The following is an 8,430-nucleotide window of genomic DNA, read 5'->3' on the forward strand; positions in this document are numbered from 1 at the left end:
TCATATTTCATTAAACAAAAAAATAAATAGAATATTTAAATTTGTATTAAAATTGCCCGGAATAGGAAATACTCGGTCCTTTGCTTAATTGTCTTTAAAACTAAAATTGATTTTAATAAGTGTGTATGCATAAACTTTATTTACTCTTGTCTTTCGGCTTTGATTATAATTTACATTATATAGTACACAGTTATATATTTTCTAATTGTTTTTAATAAGTGTCCATCTGTATCTAATAACATCGTTTTTTAAAAAAATAATATGGTTATTATAAAAATACGAAAATATATTGTTTTTATTTATTCGAACCCTTTGCTGAATAGCTCGTTTCATTATTATAAAAATATTTACATTCTTAGATGTGAAAATTATGCGTAAACAACAATCCTGGTCAACTATTATTTCTTTGTTTTACTAAATTGCATAAAAAAATTTTACTATCAATAAAATTGAACAGTAAATAATTTCAGTCAAAAACTGCTTTTAATCACTCTAAATTTTCTGTTAAAATTTTTCGTTCGAATTACAGAATATTCAAGCAAAAAAAGTTTTTATAAAAATTCGAAACCGGTTTTCTGGAAAAATTACTATTCGAAAACCGGTTTTCTAAAATGTCGGTTTTTGTATAAATCCTAGGCAAAACGTCAGATATTTAATAGTTAAAAACTATTTGTTCTTTTTTGACCGTTATCCTAACCATCTTCTCCATATATTATATTTAGTAGTTACTCTACACAGTTTTATTAATTTTGTGTGTGTGTTCTTTCTACAATTTATTCAATAGTCCTTTACCTCATGATATATATTTATATTTCTGTGGGTGTTTATATCCTATAAACAACTCAATTAATAACATTTTCATATTATATTGATTCCAATCTGTGAGAAAATTATCAACATTATTCCTTGTGTGCTATTATCCTATTCCATTATGTAAACTAAAACAGATTTACACAAGCAAGTAATTAATTTGTTTATTCTATTAAAACTATTAATAGCTTAGTACAGAAGTAATTTTAAGAATTAAATAGTAAACAAAGTCCATATACGTTCCATGATAATCAAGTTAATAAAGTACTTATAATAATCATTACAATATTGAAATAGCTAACTTAAAATATTTATTTTTGTTACAGAGAAAAATGAAATGTGGACTGAAGTGTTTGTGAGGTGAGTCTATTGACATTTTCCCTCCATTTTGGAATGTGTGTAAACAAAAACAAGTCAGTTGCTCTCCTTATTTTTCCACACCCTCTTTGAAAAAGTTTGAGGGGATTCAGCACTTTACGAGTTCCTTATACAGTTATCTAGTCAAGGGATTTGGCCTAAATTAAGCATGTGCATACTTAAGTTCATATTTATCAATTACAGTGATCATTGAGAATAAATAATTTGTAGCTTTAGAATGTATTTTTTTAATTAACGAATGTATTTTAATTTATGTAGATACTTAAAAAGTGATCTCTAATAATTGTGCAGTAGAAATAGCATTCCCTATTTTTTTAGTAAAACTTTGAATATTAATATTAGTTTCATGTTCATATGTTTTTCTGCAATATTTTAATTATATTCATATTTAATGTTTATCTTGAAATAATGCTAAAGAACTTCATTGAATTATTTTTATGGTTTTAGGTTATAAATAAATAATAAAATATATTTATTAAATAAATCAAAACTTGTATCCTTTTTTGTCTCAACACTTTTTATTTTTCAACAGTCCAACGTTTCGGCCATTTTAGCCATCTTCAAGGACATCTTCAATTCGTTGTTAGTTTTCTTAATGGGATTTATTTTTAATTTCTAGGTAAAAATCAGTATGATTGAGGAAAAGTCATATGGACCCCATTACACCCTAGATTTGCAATCAAAAACTATATAACAATAAATAGTTTTACTTTATGTTAAAAGAATTCATGACATTTCTGTTTCTGTAATTCATTAGATATTCTAAAAACAAAATCCTCCTCGACCCGGTCACACTAATTAGAAACAATTTCATGCCCACAACACAAGTAAGTACTTGTAGAAGTCATAAAAATAGAGGAAAGTCGAAATTATAAAGCATACACAAATAATTTAAACGTAACATTCGTTGTAGTCCTAAGTAGATAAAACAATTAAGAATCGCCACTTACATTTTGCAGAGAATAGGACTAGATGAACAATAAATCCAATAGAGTGCGACATTAACCAATTACTGCCTCAGTCTTATCTCAACTAAGTTAGTGTAACAGACGAATAGAAAAAAGTGAAAAATATTTTGCTGAATTTTAAAATGTAAGTTAGGATTTGATTCCAAATTATTTTTAAAAAAAATCCCTAATTATGATAAAAATATTTCTACATTTGAGGAATGATATTAATTTGTTTATTTTAAACTGAAACATGAAAAAAATATCAACTACGTTATAGCTGAAAATAGGAACACAAGACAAAAAAAAAAAAATGTATCTAATAATTTACAAGTACTTCCATTTGTTGCATGCCTGAAATTATACGTTAGTAGAGTGATTGTAGTGAGGTGGATTATGTGTTGAGAATGGCCAATGAATCTGTGCCTAAACGTCGCAAATATGCTAAAAATAATATAAACTACTAAAAAAATGTTTATTGTAATTTAGTTTTATAATAAAAAATAGAGAATGTAATGTGGTTCATATGATTCTACTCAATAGTTTTGATTTCTAGTAATCATAAAATTCTAGTTTAAGGTGCTACTGTTAGATATCATTCTGGATACATGTCGTTAAAAAAAATAAATAAACCCGAAGTCATGGTAGAGATAGTTATTATTCTTATTTTACAGTTGAAGAAGAATATGCTTCATTATATAAGTTATGACAAACATTTTAACTACTAATCATATACACTATCTTGTATTCAAAAGTTTAAGGTTAATATAGTTGAAATAACTATAATTTAGCGCAATTATGAAATTAATAAACGTCACGGTCATAACTTGGCAAGTCGGTGATTATAATTACACCCCTAAAAATTTGCAGCTTTGGATGGTTTAGGATGAAACTTAATTCTTTTATGAAACATAAAGTAAAATTTCAATTGTAAATTTCTTTCAATACTGTACTTATGTATTTACAATGCTAATTAAATACTGTACTTATCTTATTGTAAGATATTTGGTGACTTTGCTTTTATCTTCTTAGACCACTAGGCGGTTCCTAAGACATGTCACACACTTGCTATGATGACTCCTTTAAACAATCCACAGATTTGGCTAGTTATGATACAGTTATAATGTATTCAAATTGCAAGGTTAATTAATATTGTTTTAACTCACATCTCCACAAAAAGAAACATTTGTTTTTATTGTTTATTGAAATACATATTTACTTAAACTAATTGTAAATTAAAAAGAACAATCTTAACTAAGGCCCTATCCTAGCTTATTCTAATTATATCTATCCTATTACTAAATATATATCTATGTACTTATTACTAATTTATAGTCTAACTTACAATTAAAATACATACAATTGTTATCTATGTCCAAAGGTGAACAATAATGCGTACGTACTTGCACTCAGCTGGTCGTGGCAGAGAGAGAGAAAGATCACTTCTCAATACACAGTTTTTAAACTTAACTTAGCTTACAGAGAAACCAAAAAATACTCTAGACTTTACATCAATGTCCATTCATTAAAAAAAACAACCAACGATAAAAACATATGATTTTTCTCTCTCTCTCTGCCCGATACCTCCCGCGCATGCGCTGCCATCACCAGTTCTTCTGTCTCGTCTATTGCACAGTGAACCTTCTTTGTTCTTCTTTCCTTTAGGTGATACGAATCACACTGCCTAACCTTAAATTTTTTTTTGCAGGATCTTCAAATGTTTCTCTTTTGTAGCATGATCCTGAAACAAAAAATACATATGTTGATAAATGTAATATTAAATATAGATAATCGCCCTATTTTGTAATCGAACGTAAAGAAAACACGATTCCTCACTTATTAGTGATGTCCATTATTACCCCATTCGTCACCGGTATGCGTTTTACCAGAGTTTACATCTTTATTCTCCATAAACCTTGTACCTTTTCTCATATAGAAAAATAGGAACAGTATCTAGAAGGTAGAAATGGTTTGTTAGAATTTAGTGATCAATCGCAGTAATTATGTTTTACTACATTTTAGAGTGTGCTTTATTGTGATTGCAAGAGGTAAGATAACTAAAATTCTCGTATTTGACACTCTACTACTAATATTAATATTCAAACTAAGGATAACATTTTTTGAAGTTGAAAATTGATGGAATCTTACATATGATTTACATGCAATACACAGAGGAAGGCCTCGAAAAAGTATGATTAGCTGAACCCTAAACTCTAGTAATGTTCATTTTCCATTTTCTATTTGTAGTGAATTATTATTATTATTTTGTACAGGAACTAAAATATTTTATGAGAAAATTATCAATCTGTCTATTTCATAAAAAAAAAATCTTTTATTTTATTGAATACAATAAACCAAAATAATAAAGCCAAGTGCCATTTTTAAATCAAATATATGCTAATTATATGACTTTAATCTAGATTTTTTTTACTATACTAATACATATGATACTGATTAATATTCATTCACTTTTTCATTAATTTATTCAAAATTTATCTGTAGATTTTTGGTACACTAAGTACTGACAAGATAAAACTTGGTTGTGTTGGTGTAAATTCGATATTGAAAGGGTAGTTTGGGCGGCCGAATCGTTAAGGGTACAACCAGATTGGTTGACACAAAACCAGCTTTGATAATTGGACTTTTTATTGTGCAAGCCTGTCTTGATGGGGTGAGTAGTCCAACCTATATAATAATAATCTTTTTGTCATGGAGTACTGTATTATCATAATATGCCTATTACATCAATACAATAGTTATAATATCCTGTAAACATGATGTTGCTATATACTAGTAGCAGATTTACTTGGGATGCCAGGATAATCGCTGATGACAATTATCCAAAAATAAGTTAATTAATTGATTATAAATTGAGCCCTAAAAAACTATTATTATAATTGGATTCCTTTCCAAAGGCTGTTTGTGTGTTTACCAGTTTACCAATTAAATACCTTTATATTTATAAAATGTTGTTACCATTAATTATACAGGATAATAAAGAGTGATATATTGGGTTATATAATAGTATATAAACTACATAAAGAAACTCAGTATTTATTTACAATTTGTTATTATGATTAAAATGATTCAAATGATTCAGATAAAGTTTGCTATAAAATATAGATTATTACATGATTACTTATTAGTTAATTTATACTTATAGCTGCTGATGCCGTGGGATGTAGTGCCGTAGGTGTCTTCTGTTTCATAAGGGATGTCCAGGTCTATCGTAGGTATCGATGTGCATCCTCTAAGTCGGCCTCCTGACTGTGGTCCTTCTCCGTCTAAGCCTTCTTGTTGAGTGTGTCCGTCTTCTCTTCTAGATTTCCTCTGTATTTTTCTCCCACTTCTCTTTTGGGGCGTTACCTTATTTTTAAATCTCTTCTATGATTGGTTCTCGATGTCCGGAGACTCCCGAGGCAGGCGTCCCCCTCCTCAGGGCCAAGGATATGTAAAAAAAGTTATACATGTCCAGGAAGGGCCTGCACCTGGTTAATTTGATTCTGGTCCCTCGTCACAAACTATCATTTTTGTTAGAACACTTAAAGGTTAGCCAATCTAATTTTCTCAGGGGTCTCTGGTAATGTGACAAACTTAATACAGATGGTTTCATATCCGGGGACGCAGTAAGAGACTCCTGCCCTAACCAGGTATCGGGGACAGATAGGAAAAAACCTTAATAAACGAAATATTGTTGAAATCATGGCTAATGCCTCGATACATAGCAATGTCAATCATACCGATCAGTGAAAGCTTGGAAAAATGCACGGATTACTATTACGCACTGTTGAATGCCAAATACGATGCATGGAAAAATTTATATAACCAGGTTGAGGAGAGTCATTGTCTAAATTTGAAACGTTTAAACCTGATGCTATGCTTGACACACTGAAAAAAAAAGGTGAGAATATGAGAAGATTAATTTGATGATGTTTCTCGTGGCAGCAGTCAAGTTTAAAATTGAACGCCATTCATGGGCTCGTAACCTCATATTAATATCAATATTTATGAATAAATTAAATATATCTTAATAATAATGAATTTATGAAAATCTTTATAAAGCGCCCATATGAATTTACTGATATATTTAATTAGATCTTGTGAATAAAAAGTACATTTCAATATTTTATTTTATTTTTTATTTATTTCATTAAAACCAATAAAATTGTTTCGGGGTTGTCACTGCATCATCACGTATCCATAACAAATTCTCAGATTCATCTTATGCACGCAACACTTTATAAATATATCTTTAAAAATTACATTTTGTGTTCTTGTTATTAGTCATATACTGCCAACAAGAACACATTGTTGTCATTAATATAGATATTAATAATTACAAATACATAATACTAATAGATTATAAATCAAGTCTATCAATTTGTTATCAATGGTAAAGATAACCTGGTTTCGGCTAGATATTTCAGATCTCCTTATCTTGGTATTTTTAGTTATTGATATTTATAATATTTACAACAATATGTTATTGTTAACTAGATCTTGTGAATGAAAAGGCACTCTCCCTTGTTTTAATTATTTATTTAATATCATTAATAAATAATAACAACGTTTCGGAGTTGTCATCCCATCATCAGGAATCTACAACATATTTTTAAATTCATACCATGCATATAACTCTTATCAATATATAATAATTTATTTTTAAAAAATATAAAACCATTACAAGATTAAACGTCTATTTAAAATTACATTTTGTTTTCTCCATATTAGTCTTATATTTCTAATAATAACATATTGCTGTCACTAATATAACATTTTTAATCATTTAGAAAGCAAGCATATTCTTAATAAGGAGATATGAAAAACCTTCCTAAAACCAGGTTATCTTTACCATTGATAACAAATAAATTATATATCAAGTCAATACTCTCCTACCTCTATTCTACAAAAGATGACTATTTTTTTATAACTATGAATATTTTTTTTAATTGTTTTAAAATACATATTACAACAACACATTAATGTATTAAATTCGTTTTACTTACTCTCTAATTCAATTATATTACAATAAATTACTAATTGATTTACTATATCTATGTAATGTGTAGATACATTTTTGGTATCTATCTTAAAATTAATAGCGTTATCTATGTTTTTGGTGATATATACATTGCTTCTGTTATTTTTCTATTTCTTTTGTGATCTGAAATCTTTGGATTTTTTGAATCAAAATTATATAAAATTAATACTTAAAAAAAGGAAAAGTACGTTTTTATGCACTAGATCTAATTATATATGAAATTCTTCCAGTATAAGATATAACTACAAGAAGTTATTGCTAACATTATAGGACCAATAAGGAGAAAAGATATATTTAATCAGTTAATTGTTTTTATATTTATTAATTGTTGCATGCATATTGCATATAGATGAATTTTAGAATTTGTTGTCGATACCTGATGATGGGGTGACAAACCCGAAACGTGGTAATTGGTTTTAATGAAATAAATACTTAAAAAAAATTGAAATAAGGAAGAGTACTTTTCATTCACAAGATCTAATTAAAAATTAAGCTCATCTAGTAGAACATTTTTCTTTAATAATATATTTAAATATACGTAGGATAAAATTAGAAGGTTAAATGAAATAAATATTGCAATAGCACAAAAAAAAAAAATGATGATGATGATGAAAAAATGATATGAAAAAATATATTGTTTATAAAACAATAAGATAAAAGAAGAGTTACACTTAATATTAAAGAAAATTAAACTTAACAAAGTTTCTTGGACTGTCTGAAATGATAAGAAATACATATTTATGAATGAAAGATAACTGAATGAATGAAATTCCATGAAATCTAAAAACTAGGTAGAACAAAAATTAATGATTAGAAATAAAACATGTAAAGACAGATTTTTCTGTCATTTTACATGAATAATGGTACTGATGAAATTTGTACTACTATTTTATTTGTATTTATTTTTTCATATCTCAAATTGATTACGATTGCACCACATTTATTTACTTTTCCGTAATTTTGTAATAACTAAAGATGATATATATATTCAAATCTCACATAACGTCAGTTGTGGGTGATAAGTCATTATCTATAGGGTGCAATCACAGTCAAGGCCCCGAAGGACTGCTCTGTAGCCAACTGTTTTGTAAAATTTATTTTACATAATATACAGCAAATAAAATTATCTATAATTAGATGTGTTTAATAATATGATCTGGAATAAAGATAATGGCAACATCCGATGTCGAAAATAACGAATAATTTTAATTCATCTGTCATCTTAAATAATTATTCGAGCAAAGAAAAAGAAAT

General features: G+C 27.6%; 1 protein-coding gene across 2 annotated transcripts in view; it reads left to right on the top strand.

Annotated features, from left to right (window-relative positions):
- The window catches only part of LOC106692638 (glutamate receptor ionotropic, NMDA 3A), a 553,673-nt gene that overhangs the window by 113,725 nt on the left and 431,518 nt on the right, over nucleotides 1-8,430 (top strand). For both annotated transcript variants that reach the window (XM_067053147.1, XM_067053148.1), the window contains exon 2: nucleotides 1,137-1,170. The gene's annotated coding sequence lies outside the window, so the exon portion shown is untranslated. The remainder of the gene's footprint in view (nucleotides 1-1,136; nucleotides 1,171-8,430) is intronic.

The sequence above is a fragment of the Halyomorpha halys genome, unplaced genomic scaffold (genome assembly GCF_000696795.3).
Source record: "Halyomorpha halys isolate HHAL.00 unplaced genomic scaffold, Hhal_1.1 Scaffold64.1, whole genome shotgun sequence".
Taxonomy (NCBI): domain Eukaryota; kingdom Metazoa; phylum Arthropoda; class Insecta; order Hemiptera; family Pentatomidae; genus Halyomorpha; species Halyomorpha halys.